Source organism: Canis aureus, chromosome 20 (genome assembly GCF_053574225.1).
Source record: "Canis aureus isolate CA01 chromosome 20, VMU_Caureus_v.1.0, whole genome shotgun sequence".
Classification (NCBI taxonomy): domain Eukaryota; kingdom Metazoa; phylum Chordata; class Mammalia; order Carnivora; family Canidae; genus Canis; species Canis aureus.
Genome location: NC_135630.1, coordinates 56,277,552 through 56,295,514, shown reverse-complemented (window position 1 = coordinate 56,295,514; position 17,963 = coordinate 56,277,552). Strand labels below are relative to the sequence as shown.

At 35.2% G+C, this 17,963-nt stretch overlaps 1 pseudogene; it reads right to left on the bottom strand.

Annotated features, from left to right (window-relative positions):
- Window positions 1-16,949: 16,949 nt before the first annotated feature.
- LOC144291994 (large ribosomal subunit protein uL24 pseudogene) lies at window positions 16,950-17,371 on the bottom strand (annotated as a pseudogene).
- Between the last annotated feature and the right edge of the window lie 592 nt (window positions 17,372-17,963).

Below are 17,963 nucleotides of genomic sequence, written 5' to 3'. Positions count from 1 at the left end.
TTCAGAAGCATATATTATGCAAAGTAAGATAAAGTACCAGGCAAAGGAATGATCTGAATATTTGCTCCCTTTTATATGGTGAGAGCATTAAAAAAAAGAAAAAAAACTGTGTTGAGATAAAATTATCACAAATGTAACAATAATTATTATTAAAACTCCATTTCTAGGGTAGCCCCGGTGGCTCAGCGGTTTAGCGCCGCCTTCAGCCCAGGGCATGATCCTGGAGACCTGGGATTGAGTCCCATGTCAGGCTCCCTGCATGGAGCCTGTTTCTCCCTCTGCCCGTGTCTCTGCCTCTCTCTGTGTGTCTCTCATGAGTAAATAAATAAAATTTAAAAAAACATAAAACTCCATTTCTAAAGAATTATAAATAAGAAAATGAAAAGAAAAAAAAGAAAATGAAAAGAGTAGATGTGAGTTTATTGTTGTGTGTAAATGTGAATTTTTGCACTTAAGCAATAGAGAATAATACCTGTGTATAACATATAGTACTTTTTATAATTAAAAAAAAACAGGGGAGATGGAAAAATTATTTTTCTCTTTATTTCCAAAAAATTTTTGTTTTCTCTGGCTAAACTACACTGGATTTTCCCATCTGTTTAAGCATGCAAATTAAAACACTTAACGGCACTTTATTGTGCTTCATTTTAACTTAGATCAGAAGAATTTTAATCAAAGCAATACTGAGGCTTTAGGGGAAACTGAATTGTAGGAATGTTTGTAGTAATTTTAACTAGTCACAATGTATTGTATGCATTTCTTTATATTCAAAATCAGTTATTACTAGCTACTCTTGCAAATAAGTGATAATTTTATCCAATTTTTTAGGTGAACAAATGCAAAGGTTAAATGGTTTGCCCAGGGACATAAATTGAATCAGTAGCAGAAGTAGGATTATAACTCCAAACTACTGACTCAAAGCTTAGTCCAATGAGCCATGCTGTTTCTCAAGTAGTAAGCATATTAATTGTCCCTCCAAGCAGGAAACAGAGTTCTAAATGGAGCATGTCCCATCCAGACCTACACAACATAGTAAGGAGACCTATTTCTTCCACTTAAAAAAACCAAAAGCCGAAACCAAAAAAAACTTACATACCAAACCGTCAACCTTTCTGTATAGAGACAATATATGTCAGAAGTTCAAAAAAGTAGTACAAAATATATATACTGTAGAAAGGCACTACATTTTATACTTACAAAATCAAAAGAGTGTTTTAATTTTGTTGGCCAATACTGACATTAGACCTGGGATACACAGAATATGAATTTGCAGTATTAGACTAATATCTACGTAATTCAGGAATCCATTTTCCCTTTGTTATTTAGGCTAACCATAGAAAAACAGCAACTGTATACATTTTATTTAACATTTGAACAAGTGCTTTCCTGACTCATTTTTCTTATTCCAAGTTCACCCAGGTACGTACTTTTTCTGACTCAGTTTTAACTCTGCAGTTTCAAAACCACAAATGAAAGACTATATTGAAAGCAGAGATTATGGAAGTTGCAAATTAAAAGTGAATGATTCAACTTCCACTTCTAGCTATGAGAGAATAGCTTGTAATATTTTAACTCTCCTTGAGAACAACCGGTTAAACATAACATATACAACAACTATTTGAAGTCACTAGAGAAGAGCTAAGAAAACCAGTCCCGGAGGATCCAAGATCCCAGAGGAGAGAAAACTGTGATGAGTTGAGCCCCACATTCATCTCAGCTTTTCACTTGTATTAGCAGATTCCTGGCACGCGTAAATAGAGGCCAATAAGAAAGCATCAGCCTGAGCTTACGGCAGGCTCACTGGGTTGGGAATGCTATATGACAGATGATGATACAGTTTGAGACTACCAAGGTGATTGCGACTTGAGAGACTAAGATCCAGGAGTTGAGAAAGCCACAAAGTCAAGGCATATGCTGACTCTTAAACTGTGCAGGGTAAAATGCAGAGAAACTGAGTGTAAAGGACTAGCTTGGATGTTAAATAGCTGAGCAGAGATTTTGGCAGGCTTGGAGAACTTGGGAGGCAGAGATGAAAATTTAGAAACCACCAAGGTGCTAGAGCCTAAGTAAATGCTTTAGGATTTCAGAGGAGAATCTAAGAATGCTACTCCTTAAAAATTAAAGGACTATGCTTTAGGAGTAGGAACAAACTGGAAATCATTAAGGCTAACAAAGTCTGAATCCCAGCATTTGACTTGAGTAGTGTGATGAGTCCATACATTATATGACCAGAGCATATTAAATCCTTTCTGGGAAAAGGATAACTTAATGTTGAGTCTTTGCAAATTTTCACACATGACATTTAGCATCCAATTTAAAAATCACCAAGTGTGTAAGAAACAGGACCAAGCAGAAATGCTAGAAGGAAATGTTACGAGAACTAAAATAAATTATAAGATGAATTAATAATAGATTAGGCACATCAGAAAGAAGAATAGTGAACTAAGAGAGAAGTAGAAAATATTCAAATATAAAGATTAAAAGGGATGAAAAATACAGAAGAGAAAATAAGAGTTAGGTGGAACAGCATTTAAAAGTCTGACATACCAGTAATTGGAGTCCTAGAAGAATATGAAAGCATGAAGTGAACAAGAGCAACATTTCAAATCTATTGGCAACAAATTTTACAAAATGGATGAAAGCCAGCAAGTCATGAATTCAAAAAGCTCCACGAACCACATGCAGGATAAATACAAGGAAGCTACAACCAGGGTATCATAGTCAAACATCTGGAAAAAAAAAAAAAAAAAAAAGATAAAAAGAAACTATTGACCAAAGACTTCAGATGACTTTTAAATAAAAACCATGGAATCTAGAAGACAATGGAATGACTTTAAAATTCTGAAAGACTGAAACTGCTAACCAACAATTCTATACCTTACAAATAGATTCATCAGAAAGGAATGTGAAATAAATAAATTTTCAGAAAAACAAAACCAGAGAAAATTTGTTTCTAGTATACCTACACTACAGAAGACAAAAGGGATTTTTTTTTCATGTTTCAACATGGAACTGTAGGAAAAATATTAACACAGGGAAGGGTAAATGAGTAAATCTAAATACAAATAATAGTAAGTAAAGCACTATGGGGTTTAAAATAGCTATAGGATTAACATACATAACAACACAAAGATATTATCTAAGAAATTGTAAATGTACAAACTTAAAGTATATTTCAATGAATGAATGAATCTTGGAATCTCTTATTTTAGGGTAATCAATAAAATGATAAATATATCACTACAATCCCATAAGGCAAATGGAATAATAAAAAACTTGATTAATATAAAAGAAGATGGTATAGTATAAAATATACAGTAAGAAGATACATTTCAATACAAATAAACCAATAATTATAATTAAGTAGTTGGATTAATACTCCAGTTAAATGACAAAGATGGGCAAAGTAGACAGAAAAACAATAACAAATCATATGTTGCTCATAAAAGATAAACCTTAAATATAAGGACTATTTAAGGCTGAAAGTAACAGTATGAAAACTATAAAATGAAATCATGACCAAAGGAAAAAGGTGTAGCTATACTGATGTCAGACAACATAAACTCTAAGGCAAAAGGCATTACTATAGAAAAACACAGTGTTTGATAATAATAAAAGAATCAATAAAAAAATCATAAAAAAAGAATCAATAGGAATATAAACTTAAATTTAAACATACCTAATAACACAGTCTTAAAATATATAAATTATTATAAATATATTCTAATTTTCCCTTTTTGACTCTTTGATGTCCTCAAATTTCTCAAATTTCTCAAATTATTTTTTCTGTTTTTGATTTTTTTGGTATTTTTATTATTTATTTATTTATTTATTTATTTATTTATTTATTTATTGAAGTATCTGACACACAATGTTACCTTGTGTTATTGCTTTTTAAAAATATTTACTTATTTATTTATTTTAGAAAGACAGAGCAGAAGGAGGGGCAAAGGTGGAGAGAGAGAGAATCCTAGAGCACACTCCCCGCTGAGCAAAGAGCCTGGCGTGGGGCTAGATCCAAGGACACTGAGATCATGACCTGAGCTGAAATCAAGAATTGGCCACTTAACCCAGGTGCCCCTGTTATTGATTTTTAATATCAATCCATTAATGTTGGAGAACATATATGGTATGATTTCAATTATTTTCCATTGATTGCAGCTTGTTTATGTCCTGATATATGGCCTATGCTGGAGAATTATTCGATGTGCACCTAAGAGTATGAATTCTGTTGTTGTTGGGTAGTGTTCTATAGATGTTATTAGGTCTAGTTGGCTTGTAGTGTTGTTACACTTTTCTATTTTCTTCTTGGTCTTCTTTCTTTTTATCCATTACTAAAAATGGGATATGGAGGTCTCGAACTAATATTTTTTAATTGTCCATTTCTTCAATTCTATAAGCTTTTACTTTGCACACATTGGAGCTCCACAATTAGGTGCATATGTATTTATAATTGATTGTCATCCTGACAAATTGACTCACTTTTTATTTTAAAATGCCTTTTTTGACTCTAGTTACCTGTTTTGTCTTAGAGTCTATTTTGTTTGATACTAGTATGGCCGTCCAAGGTTACTTTTGGCTACTAGGTCTTTTTGGTTAGTTACTAGGTCTCTGATTACAGTAACCAAAGAGACTTTTCCCCTATTCTTTTACTTTCAACTTTTTTGTTTCTTGAATCAAAAGTGTATCTTTTATACCCAGCATATAGTTGGGTCATTTTCTTCAAAATACATCCTGCCAATCTCTCCTTTTGATTCAAGTGCTTAATCCATTCACATTTAATGTAATTACTGATAAGGTAGGATTTACATTTATCATTTTGTTATTTGTGTTCTGTCTTATGTCTTTTTCTTTCTCAGTCACTGCCTTCTTTTGTATTAGATATTTTCTAGCATACTTTTTGAACTCCCTTGTTGTTTCTTCTATTATATTATTGGAATTAATTTTCTTACTGTATTCGATGGAAATTACAATTAGCATTCTAACTTAAAACAATCAATTACAATAATGTACAAAATTATTGGTTCCTCTTTGTACAGAAATGTACAAAATTATTTAGTTAGTTCCCTTTCTGCTTTTCATTTTTGGTGCCATTATTGTCATACGAATTATGTTTTTGTATATTAAAGCCCATTAACAAAGTTTTATAATTTTTAAAAATATTTTATTTATTTATTCATGAGACACAGGCAGAGGGAGAAGCAGGCTCCATGCAGGGAGCCTGATGCGGGACTCAATCCTGGGTCTCCAGGATCAGGCCTTGGGCTGAAGGCTGCGCTAAACCACTGAGCCCCCCAGGCTGCCCCAAAGTTTTATCATTTATGTACATATCTTTTAACTCATATAAAAGGTGAAAAGTGTTGCAAACAAAAATACAGTTTTACTCTTTGCCATTTGACAGTGTGACTATCATTTGTCTATATAAAAGAATGGATCTCAGGGTGCCTGGGTGGCTTAGTTGTTTAAGTCACTGACTCTTGATTTTCGTTGTAGGACTGAGCCCTAGGTTGGGCTCCATGCTCAGTGCAGAGTCTGCTTGTCCCTCTCCCTCTGCTATTCCCCCCACTTGGACCCCGTTCACACTCTCTCTCAAATAAATAAGTAAATAATAAATAAATTCTTTAAAAATAAAAAAAGAGTAGATCTCTTTATGTTCATCATACTTTAGGTTTGTTGAATTTCCTGAATCTATAGATTAATATTTTTCATCAAATTTGGGAAATGTCTGTCCATTGTTTCTTCAAATATTCTTTCTGTTTCTTTCTCTTGCTTTCCGTCTGAGACTCTCATCATACATATATTAGTACTTTTCACAGTGTTTTGTGGATCAATGAGGCTCTGTTCATTTTATTTTTTTCACTAAAATAATTTCTGTTTCTCAGATTGGATAGTCTCTATTGACCTATATTCATGTTTGCCAATTCTACTTTTGCCAGTTCAAAAATAATCTTAAGTCCCTCTAATGAATTTTTAATTTTTGTTACTGTACTTTTCAATTCCAAATTGATATATTTATATTTGGGATATATATGTATATATTTTGCTGTTGTTGTTGATATTCTTTATTTGATGTCATCTCTCTATAATTCCTTAGCTATGATTTCCTTTAGTTCTTTAAACATGTTTATAGTAGCTGATTTTAATTCTTCGTTTAGTAATTTTAACATCTAAGAGTCCTAGGTATAGTATTTATTTACTGCTATTTACTCCTGTGTATGGGCCATAACTTCCTGTGTCTTAGAAAATCTGGAAATTATTTTTTGCTGTTGAAAACTAGAATTTTATGCAATATAATGTGGTACCTTCATACCACATGATTTATTGTAGGTGCTATTTGTTGTTGCTACTTATTATTTGGTGACTTTCCTGAACTAATTCTCTAAAATTTGTATTTTTAGTTATATGTAGCCATCGAAGTCTCTGCTTGGTGAGTTTAGTGGTCAGCTTACAATTGCAGGATGATTTTTGTAAAAGAACTATAGGTGTCCAAGATTTTGCCAAGAAATTCTTTGTGTGTTTGTTTTGGGGTATGCCTTCAATGCTCTGGCATTTTATAAGTCTGCCTTAACCTTCACTTCCTGTTTGCACAGGGCTTCAGATTGTGTCAGAGGAGAGAAAATGGTTTTTGTGAGGCATTCTACAACCCTGCACAAGCATGTGGCCTTCTAGAGTCTCAGAAATATTTTGGAGCTTTTCAAAGCCCACTATGCACATCTCATTTCAGATTTCCCATTTTTTTTTTTTTTTTTTTTTGTCAAGCCTCTTGTTTTTGTCAAGTGGTATTTCTTTTTCTTTTTGTCAAGCCTCTTGTTTTTGTCAAGAGTGGTATTTCTCTCTCTTTCTTTCTTTCTTTCTTTCTTTCGTGGTATTTCTGTTTTAGGTGACTGTGATGTTGAACAATTGTCATTGAATGCTTTTGACAATGCCTTAGGGGTAGAGCTCTCTTCACTAAACAAACTCTGGTTCAGGTAAAATAAAGGCAAGTCTTATGAATGGGGTTCTTCCTGGGAGTTGCCAGATAGGTCAAACAGTGACAATCGGTTGGGGACTTGGGGGGATTTCCAAACTCATTCTGTCCCCTTCAGTGTCTACTAGGGTGGTTTTCATAGCTACTATGGTGTTAGGCTGCTGATTTTCAGGGCTACCATCAATCTGAGGAGAGGATAACCAGATAGGGCAAGTCAAAATGCCACAAAGCTCACCGGTTTTACCAAAATTCAGTAGGTTTTTCTTTTTTTAATAAATGTTCTTTTTTTTTTTTTTTTCTTTTCATATTTGTTTTTTTTTTTTATTGGTGTTCAATTTACTAACATACAGAATAATACCCAGTGCCCGCCACCCATTCACTCCCACCCCCCGCCCTCCTCCCCTTCTACCACCCCTAGTTCGTTTCCCAGAGTTAGCAGTCTTTACGTTCTGTCTCCCTTTCTGATATTTCCCACACATTTCTTCTCCCTTCCCTTATATTCCCTTTCACTATTATTTATATTCCCCAAATGAATGAGAACATATAATGTTTGTCCTTCTCCGACTGACTTACTTCACTCAGCATAATACCCTCCAGTTCCATCCACGTTGAAGCAAATGGTGGGTATTTGTCATTTCTAATAGCTGAGTAATATTCCATTGTATACATAAACCACATCTTCTTTATCCATTCATCTTTCGTTGGACACCGAGGCTCCTTCCACAGTTTGGCTATAGTGGCCATTGCTGCTAGAAACATCGGGGTGCAGGTGTCCCGGCGTTTCATTGCATAATAAATGTTCTTTTGATTGCTGCAAGTCTTGAGTTTATTTCTAGAGGTCTGAAAAAATTAATTTTGACATTTTTAATGAGTGTTCTCAATGCTTTTATAGGAGAGGATTGAGGTTCTTACTCTGCCATTCCAGAAGTGCTTTTGTTCTGATATTTTGTTGAAGTGGAGTAGTATAGAGCAATAAAAATAATGAATAATGTTTCATGTAACCACATTGATGAGTCTCCCAGAAATGACAGTGAGCCAAAGAAGCCAGGCACAAACAGTACATATTGTTTGATTTTACTTATGGGACCTTCCAAAACCACCTAAAATGAGTCTATAGTGATGAAAGTGAGAATATTAGTTAGCTTTAGGAAAGTTAACTGGAATCGGACATGAGAGAACATTGTAGGATATTGGGAATGTTCTATATCTGACCTGGGAGGTGGTTACACAGGTGTATTCATTTACCAAAATTCTTTGAGCAATACACTATGTGAATTTTATTGTATGAATATATACTCTTGTAAAAAACAAGCCTTTAAAAACAAATAACAGTAAATGGTTAACCTCAGGCCCTTCTTTAATTCTTGGATATAGATTCCCTTTCAGAGTGTAATGGAAGGAGTGAAAGTTCTCATATTTGTGGTTGAGAGAGTCGCATATGTATCACTGAAACATAGGAATGATTTGTTTCTAATATTGTTGTCAGTGTTAATAATCGGAGCAAATATATCTGCAAAGCTCTGATTCTTAAACTGCTTTCACATACATTATCTTGTCATCTGTACAACTATTGAAGTTGGAGGTCAAGTGCTATATTTTCCAAATGAAGAGACTCAGATGTAGAATTAGAATTTGTGAATAATAGAGTCAGGATTGATACTTTATGTGTCTAACTCTTAGATGATTATGTTTCTTTATCACACAGTCTTCAGAATATTGCTAGCCACCAACTTATCAAAATTAGTTGTGTGCCCATGGTTTTAGACTTCTCTAAAATTCTCCCAAATCATTATTAAAGGATGATGTTAATTCTTGAATCTGTGGATAATCCCAAGATTCTAGAAATAGAATTTTGAATTTCCTCTTTTCAGTCTATCTGTGAAATACAAGAGTATTTCTTATCCAACTTAAACATATCTTTTTGTTAAAGATTTATTTATTTATTTGAGAGAGAGAGAGAGAGAACGCATAAGTGGGTAGATGGGCAGAGAGAGAGAGAGAGAGAATCTTCAACCATACTCCCTACTGACTGTGGAGCCCGATGCAGGGCTTATCCCATGACCCATGAGATCACCCCCTGAGCCAAAACCAAGAGTCTGACACTCAACCCACTGAGCCACTCAGGTGCCCTAAACATATCTTTTGATGAGATTTCACAATACTTACTTATTATATATCACATCCTTTTTATGGTAAGGACCTTGTCCCATTGTTATACTAAGTTGCTATTTCTGTAGTCTACTTTTTCCTTGACTTCTACTCAAATACAGAGTGGTTAACCACAATGTAGGATTCCTTTCTAAATATCTGAGGAATTTTAAAAATTATCCTCACATTAGCAATCTATGGTCCTACTTTATTTAGGCCTTCTTCCTATCATTTATTAAATATTTGCATATTGGCTGAGCTTCTCTCCAAGATCCCTGCCTTGTCGTTTCATCCATGGCATAAAACTATATCCCAGAAGACAGCACTTTGATTAAGACCTGGTCAGTGTTAAAGGTTTTGTTGTTTTTATTGTTTCTGATGTATCATAATTACTATATAATAGTCTATCATGTTTATGTAAATTTCTAGCATTTTTTCTTTCATTTAGGTGATTAAATCTGCATTTGTCCCCTGAATTAAAGGTCATTAGATTTGTGAAGACGACTTTGAATTCAATTGTGTTTCCTTAAGTAATAGACATGCAAGCTAAAGTTGCATCTTCCGTTAGTTTAATAAGTATACGCTCAACATAAATCCCAGGATCACAAATGAGAATAATAAATAAAGAGGACCCCCAAAGTCGCTATGTATTTGTGAATAGCTACTAGAAAGCCTTAATTTGCTTTTCAGGAAAGTGAAGAATAGCACACACGTGAGAAAGTGCTATTTATAAAGAGAATAAGGGGCTTGGAAAATTTATTTATGCTTTTGCAATTAAGTTCTAAATGGCTGATGGAATGCCACTCCAGATCCCAAACAGAAAGTGTCTTTAATTGGATTTTCCCTGTCCTGCATTGTGAGCAAAAAACTTAACTTCACCACTTAAAGATTGCAATTTTTCCTTCAAATCTCTCTCTATGGTCTGATATCCTTTTCCCCCACTGGAGCACACCTTTCCCATTATATCCACCAAAATGCAGTACTCAGAATCTGTTTGGTCCCACAACTGATGCTACCATCTACTTGGCAATTTTAGGAAAAACTGTAGGTAGATGAAGTGCGTTACTTCATCAGCTCAGGACAGCCTGAAAACAATAACCCTTCTTGCCGAAGCTAGCTCAGTTCTTTCATTTGCTGCTCTCTCCTTGAGGCCAAACCCTTGAAGTCACCACCTTTCTTCTTGTTCTGTCTGCTTCCATTCTCAAACTGAGAGCAGAGAAACCTTTTTTTAGAAAACTTCATCTTTGAAGACAGGGTCATTTTCTGCCTGGATCAGTTTAGGCTTCAAACTGCTGTTGTGGTAGGCATCTGAGTATTCAACGTGTGTGGGGTCATTGGGATTGAACCCACTGAAATCCCATGATCAATCTTCTTTTCTTTTTTCCAGACATGTGATAATATGCAGAGATTGCCTGAGTTCAACTTTTCATTAGTTCATCCCTTCCTGGGTTTGTTTTTTCCCTTTTTTTCTCATTTTTTTTTAAACCATCTGGACCCAGGGTGTCTTTAAAACTTTATTTCCTTGTAGCACTTTTGTGCAGTCCACATCCTGTTTTTCCTCCCATCCTCTGCACATATAAACCAGATCACCAACCCACCTCAGTAGCCTACAGTTCCCAACATTCAGGGATACCAACACTTTGGTAATATCGCTCTACTTTTCTAATCATATCATTAAATACAGTAAAATAATAGCACATTTTACTTCAATTATACTTTTATCTCTGTCTCTACACATAGATCCAATTTGGGGGATGAGGTCAAGGGTAATTTAGAGGATATCTAATAAGATGCACCACAGCAAAAGAGATTGAGAATATAGTTTAATGTTTGCTTATTTTAATTTTTTGTTGGGGAAAATGTTCAAAATATACCAAAGTAGAGGCATGTTATATTGAACTCTCAGGTATCCATCACCCAGCCTTTACAATTATCATAGTCTGTTTATGTTATTTTTATTTTATTTTTATTTTTATTTATTTTTTGTTTGTTTATGTTATTTTTAAAAGAAATATTTTTGATCACTATATTGTATTAACATGGCTTTCCTAAGAATTGTTATTCTCCATGACCAACCTGCTCTTTATCCTAAATCCAGTCCTGAAACCAAATTAAACAAAGTAAAAAAAAAAAGAGAGAGAGAGAGAAGTTAGGAGAGAAGAAAAAGGAACAAATTGAATACAGTTCTTTTATTTCCAGGAGTATCGCTTCATATTATCTTTGCCATATAAGACAAATTACAACATAAAATGTCTTATAAATTCTTAACGGTTGAAGGGAATTCTAGCTTATTGGAGTTACTTCTCTTTTACCACCCTAGTGTTGTCATAGGTACCCTACACTGTATTCTTCGGTGAAACCTCGACAAAGATTGAATCCGTTTCAATCTAGGCAGGTGATATCTGGGCTGGGGATATCTACAGCATCTGCAAGAAGAGAAGAAGCCTTTGAAGAACTACAGTAGTAAGGTCTGATTTATACTGCTTCCAGGTAACCGAACAATTTGACAAAAACAAAGAGTAGTTAAACCATGGTTGTATTTCTAGACGGGATGAAGCAAATGACAATTAATGGAAACATGCTATGAGGATAGTTTTCTTTGTATCTTTATTGCTATCTTGGATAAAAGATTCAGAACATATTGTGAGACTCACAGGGAACTGAATTAGGTGGTTCTCTAATATCCTAGAACACAGAGAGAGAAATGATGTGAAGGCTGATAAACTGTTGGTCTGAATGCAAAATGTGAAACCAGAGGTGACAAATACAAGGTGAGGTTTAACTTCAAAGAAACTCCCCCATGAATTCAGTTTGAAAGATGATCTTTCTCCTATACTTTTCATTTGACAGACTTGTACTAAAACAATGCTTACATCTGGATCAGGAAAAGTTTAAAATTTTGCAGATAAGATTAAGGAGTTTTGAAGTTTAGTGGCAAAATCAACAATTGTAGAAAAGAAATCCAGCCTACAAAATAAAATTCAAAATGTGTAAAGTACGTGATGAGGATTGCTATGGTCTGAATATATATATATATCCCCCCAAATTCATGTGTTGAAATCTTCACCCTTCAAAGGTGGTGGTATTAGGAGGTGGGGCCTTTTGGAGGTGAATGGAGCCCTCATGAATGGAATTAGTGCCCTTATTTATAAAGGAGGTTCTGGAAATACACCTAACTCCTTCCACTGCTCGAGGATACAATAAGAAGTCTGTGACCTGCAAGAGGGTCCTCACCCAAGCATCCTGGTGTTCTGATCTCAGACTTCTAGTCTCCAGAACTGTAAGAAATAAATTTCTGTTGTTACAAGCCGGTCTGTAGTATTTTGTTAAAGCAGCCAAATGCACTAAGGTGAGGAAAAGACTGAATGATTTATATGTGTGTGTGCTTATAAAGGATTAAAAAGAAGAGACTGGCAGGAGGACACACTGTATTTGGGCCTAATTCCCTTTATCTTGAATAAAGCAGCATAAATAAGTAGGAAAATGTATTTTCCTTGGTTCTCTTTCCAAAGTGTGGCTTTCATAGTGTACTTTTTAATAGAAAGCGTCCTCTGGCAATGAAAAAGATAGTCTTAATTGACTCCCACTCTCCCCAGCAGCAAATGATTTGCTGGTGACTAGAGCTGTAGAGGAACAGAAAGTTTAGGCAAGTAGCGTCCTCCACCCCTCCTTTGCCCTGAAATGGCATATATTCACATAGTGCAAACTTTTCAAAAATGTAAAAAAGGCATACTGTGAAAAGTTGTGCTCTCATCCTGTCCACCATTTACACAGCTCTCTTTTACACACACACACACACACACACATATACACACAGAGCCATAATTAATTCTTATATATTCTTGGCAGATTTCTTTATGCGTTAACCCAGAAAATATGAATATATAGTCTTATTCTTCCTTTTTCAAATAAAAAGTAGCACACAATATACACTGTTTTATGCATTATTTTTTTTGCAACACTACATCTTGATGATCAATAGTAGATAGCTTCCTCATTTTTTTAAACCGCTGTGTAGTACTTCACTCTGTAAATGTTCAATGATTTTTTTAACTAGTCTCCTATTAGTGGGTATGTGAGTTGTTTCCAGTTTTTAAAGCAATGCTGGCCTAGAAAACATTACACATAATGTCGTTTCACACGTGGGCAAGTATATCTGCAGGATAAATTCCTAAAAGTACAATGTGAACGCAGTTTTGATAAACCTTAGAAAAAGTCTTTCCATCGGAGCTGTACCAATTTCAATTCTCCCTGATGTATGAGAAGGCCTATCTTCCTACAATAAGAAAATGTGCTGTCAAGCTCTTAGACCATTACCAAACTGGAAAGTGATAGATCAGCCTAGTTTTAACAATGTATTTCTCTTATTACAAGTGGATTTGATCATCTATTTATATTTATAAGCTATGTCAGTTTTTTTTCTGACATATATGTATGTATTTCTGCCTATTTCTACTACGTGATTGGTCTTTTATTGGTTTCTAGTAGCTCTTCATACGTTAGGGAGGTTAGTATCTCTCTCTGATAGAAGTTTTTCAGTTTACCACTTATCTTCTGAGTTTGTTCACAGGTTCATATGTTGTTAAATTTATTTTTTTTAATTTTGTGGATTCTAGATCTGAATTACAAAGATCTTCTCCACTGAAATGTTACAAAGGAACTTCTTGTGCTCTCTTCTACTACTCGCATGCTTTCATTATTTTGTATGTACATCTTTGACTCAAATGAAAACTATCCTAGTTGTACTAGATCACTAGAGTGTGATAGAGTAATGAGTCCAATATCTTTTCCCCATACATTCTATCACCATTTATTGAAGTGTTGTCTTTTCCCCACTGATTTGAAATGCTACCTTTTTCGTCTGGTGAATTGTAGTATGCATTTGAAATTATTTCTGGACTTTGTATAATATTCTGTTGGTCAATCTGTCTAATGATGAACCAGTGCCATCCTATTTGAAGGTTTTTATGTTTATGTTTTTATAAAACATATAGGGGTAATTCCCCCTCATTGCCCTTTCTCTCCCCCAATTTTCCTTCCCATTTTTGATAATTTTTCCATATAAACTTTATGATCACTTTGCCTAGTTTCAAAAAACCTACATCAATATTATTCTTTTTGGGCTTATGTTTAAATTATAAATTAAAAAAAATAAAAATAAAAATAAATTATAAATTAACTCACAAAGAATTGACATCTTTTTGTTGTTAACTCTACCAGCTAGATACATCTTCACTTTGTACAAAAATTTCTTGTATGTTCTTCAGTAGAGTTTTAACATTTTTTAAAAGATTTTATTTATTTATTCATGAAAGACAGAGAGAGAGAGAGAGAGAGAGAGAGAGAGGCAGAGACATAGGCAGAGGGAGAAGCAGGCTCTATGCAGGGAGCAGGATGTGAGACTCGATCCTGGGTCTCCAGGATCACGCCCTGAGCCGAAGGCAGATATTAAACCACTGAGCCACCCAGAAATCCCCAAGTTTTAACATTTTTTATTAAGTTTATTTGCCTGCCTTTTATCTTCTTTTCTTTCTTAGGTGAGTACTGTCTTCCATTATATATTCATATTGTTTGTTGTGTTTCTTTTGTATATTGATTTTGTGCCCCACTACTTTGCTAAATAGCTTTTCAATTGAGTCTCTTGAGTTTTCCAGGTATATAATTATAATACCTGGCAGGAAGATTCCTAATGGATGCTGTGGAAGAGAAGAAATTGTGTTTTTCAGTTTAATGGATAGAAATCCCTTCTGATAAATCTCAGGAAGGACAAATATAGATACATTCTGGATGCTTGGCTTCTCTAGACCAGACCAGGTAATGAATGCCCTCAAAAGCTGTAGTATCATTTTAGAAGGGAAATATTGGAATGAGGATTGTTTTAAAACAAATAAGTCATTGTGATCTTAATCTTAGTCATCATAATTGCCATTACATCTTAAATTTATAGAGAGTACTCTATTTTTAAAAATCCCTAATACAAAGCTACCGATTTTGTTACTCCTATTATTATTACCAAGCATTTCAAAAATACCTTTAAGATATCCATGTGTGGTTCATGGAGTTTAACTCTAATACAGAATGGTAAAGAAAAAAATCCAGTTGTATGCAATCAACTACCCATCCGTCTTGAAGTGGGATTTGTATTTAAGTAGCTTAAATGAGTTGCTTTGTGTTTATGATGGGCACAGCAAATCCTCCTTGCTGGTTGCTAAACCCTCCTCACCTAACAATGATCTTCTTTGTCGATCTTCATGGCATGGTGTCTCATCTGTTTAGTTTGGCTTTTTATTTGACTTTCATTGACTTCGCGGCCAAGCCTGTTTTCTTTGTTTGATATGTTAGCTCAAATATGTAGGTGAACTCAGCCATTTAGTGATAGGCATATAATTTTTAAAAACCACACATACTGGATTTGATGAAAGAATGTAATTTCCTCGTGCAAATGGAGAAGCGAATGTTTGACTTTTGAGTAATATCTTGCTCTCTTTACGAGGAGTTGTCCAGCTGTCTTTTGCTAGGAGACATAGACTTCTAGTTGCTGAATCTCTGTCAGCCCTTTTTTCTATACACAGTGCTCAGCCTTAGATCACGTAGAGACAATTTTAAATCTTCTTTAAGTACTTCCTGAGGTTTTAGCACCTTTCAGTGCTAGTTTCTAAAGAGCTGCTGCTGTCACCCGAGTGTTAGCACTGAGCTAGCCACCATAACGTGAAATCTGATGTGTTGAAGAATCTTCTCATTTGAGGCACATCACGAGTTGTGTCATGTTTCTAACTACTAGAAAAAATGTAAATATACATATTGGGCAGGATGTCAGCGAAGATAAAAGATGTGTAGTGGAGAAACCAAAGAATGTGAATGTGTACCTTCGTACCTGTTGGTGCTGAAGTCCTGATTTGCCTCTAAATTCAACTTCATTGCCTTCCCTCTGGTATGATTGAACCTCAATATTTTATTTCTCTTTTACAACATTCTCTTTAAAAAAGAACCAAGATACAAAATGTTTTTAAAAACCCAAAGTTTTATATGAATTTCAGTTTTCTCTGAGGCGTTAATTCTGATATAAAACCAGTGAAACTTCAGCTCGAATAACGTGAGGTATTGAAATCTTAAGGGACTTCTGTGTGTGTTGAGAGATGCTGGCAATTGGAATATTCTCATCAATAGGAGGTTTCTGTTGGCTCTAAATGTGAATTACTTATGTAAATGTCCCTTTAGAATCTGTTTATAAGGTAGAGAGCTTAGGGGATATTGGGAAGAATATTGCCTTGTTTTATAGACGTTCTGATTTGCTAACACACTTGAAGTTTCAATTCAAAAGTCACTCATGTAACTTCTTTTTTTTATTGATATGATTTTTGTCAAGTTTCAGATAACTTACTTACGTTTCCCAAGAACCTTTCCTTGTGTCTGGGGTATACTATGACATTTACCCTCTTCCTTTTTCTTTTCTGGATAATTTTTTGGACATAGTGCATCTTTCAAAGAAAGAAGACAGATAAGAGGTGAAACCAATCCCTGGTCTATTCACATGGCCAGCAGAAGAGCCAAGGAAGCTCCCTCTACTATTTTCTAATTGACCAAGATAGAGGAATTCTTTAATAAAAAGGGCTCTAATTTTATTTCTGGAATTATTTGATTATCTCAGTTTCCTGATGCAAATTGATATCAACTCAATAAGCAAGAACTTGGAACAATCTCCCATCCTTTTGTGCAGTGGGAGTATAGGGCAGCTGGTAGACCACAGGGACAGGGCTGGGGAGGTTTGTTTGTTTGTTTGTTTTTCGTTGTAGCAGTTTGTATAGTGAAGGTTGTATTTTAGATTACTTTATCCCTAAATCTTCTCAGTTGTTGCTTCTCTATACTTGTCCTTTTCTTTTCCCATCTGACAAGTTTTGGCTTTACATTCAAAGACCTCCCTGGGTCTGTCCAGTGTTAGCCTGGTGATAAAACCACCTTGCAGGGCCCAGTGCCCACACAGGCAGCTGTGGGATTGACTTCTTCCATCGCACAGGTTCAGGGTAGATGACACACTTCTTTCTGTAAACTTGGACAACTTTGCCAATTTGCTGACCTTTGTAGTGTCCTCATACAACCTGAACTTTATCATCCTTTCAGATGGACACGGAGAGAACATTGTACTTCTGTCTCAGCTCTTTGGAAAGACGCAATCTTCCTGCAAATGTGGGAAGGTCAATTGAAATGCCTTTTATGGCTCTTGCCCTGGTCAGAAGTCACAAAGGGATTGAACTTCATTTTGGCTACTGCTGCTTCAACAATGGCCATACAAGGGGGGAAAAGATGGTGCTTTCAGAGCAGTTTCTCTACCTACAATCTCTTGGTTTGCATGAAGGTGCAATTCTGGCTTTCTAATCTGTGTCCAGCCTTTTGCCTGGCCTATCCAGTATTTTTTCTTCTAAAAGCTAGGGCTTAGAATTTTAACACACTTGGAATCCTAGTCAGACACTTAGTTGCCCTCCTTTTATTTATTTTTAAGATTTTATTTATTTATTCATGAGAGACACAGAGAGGCAGAGACACAGACAGAGGGAGAAGCAGACTCCTTGCGAGGAGCCCTATGTGGGCCTCTATCCCAGGACCCCGGGGTCATGCCCTGAGCCGAAGGCCGATGCTCAACCACTGAGCCACCCAGGAGCCCCAGTTGCCCCCCTTTGAAATGAAGGTTTGCTTTCATCGTTTTTATTGCTGTTGTTGTTGTTTTTTTAAGTTTAAAGAGGCATGTTTTAGTCATATCAGAAAGAACATGGACTCTGGAGTCAGGCATGTCAGTATTGGAACCCATATTCCCCATGTACTGACTTTTTCACTTTTTAAACTAGTTATATAA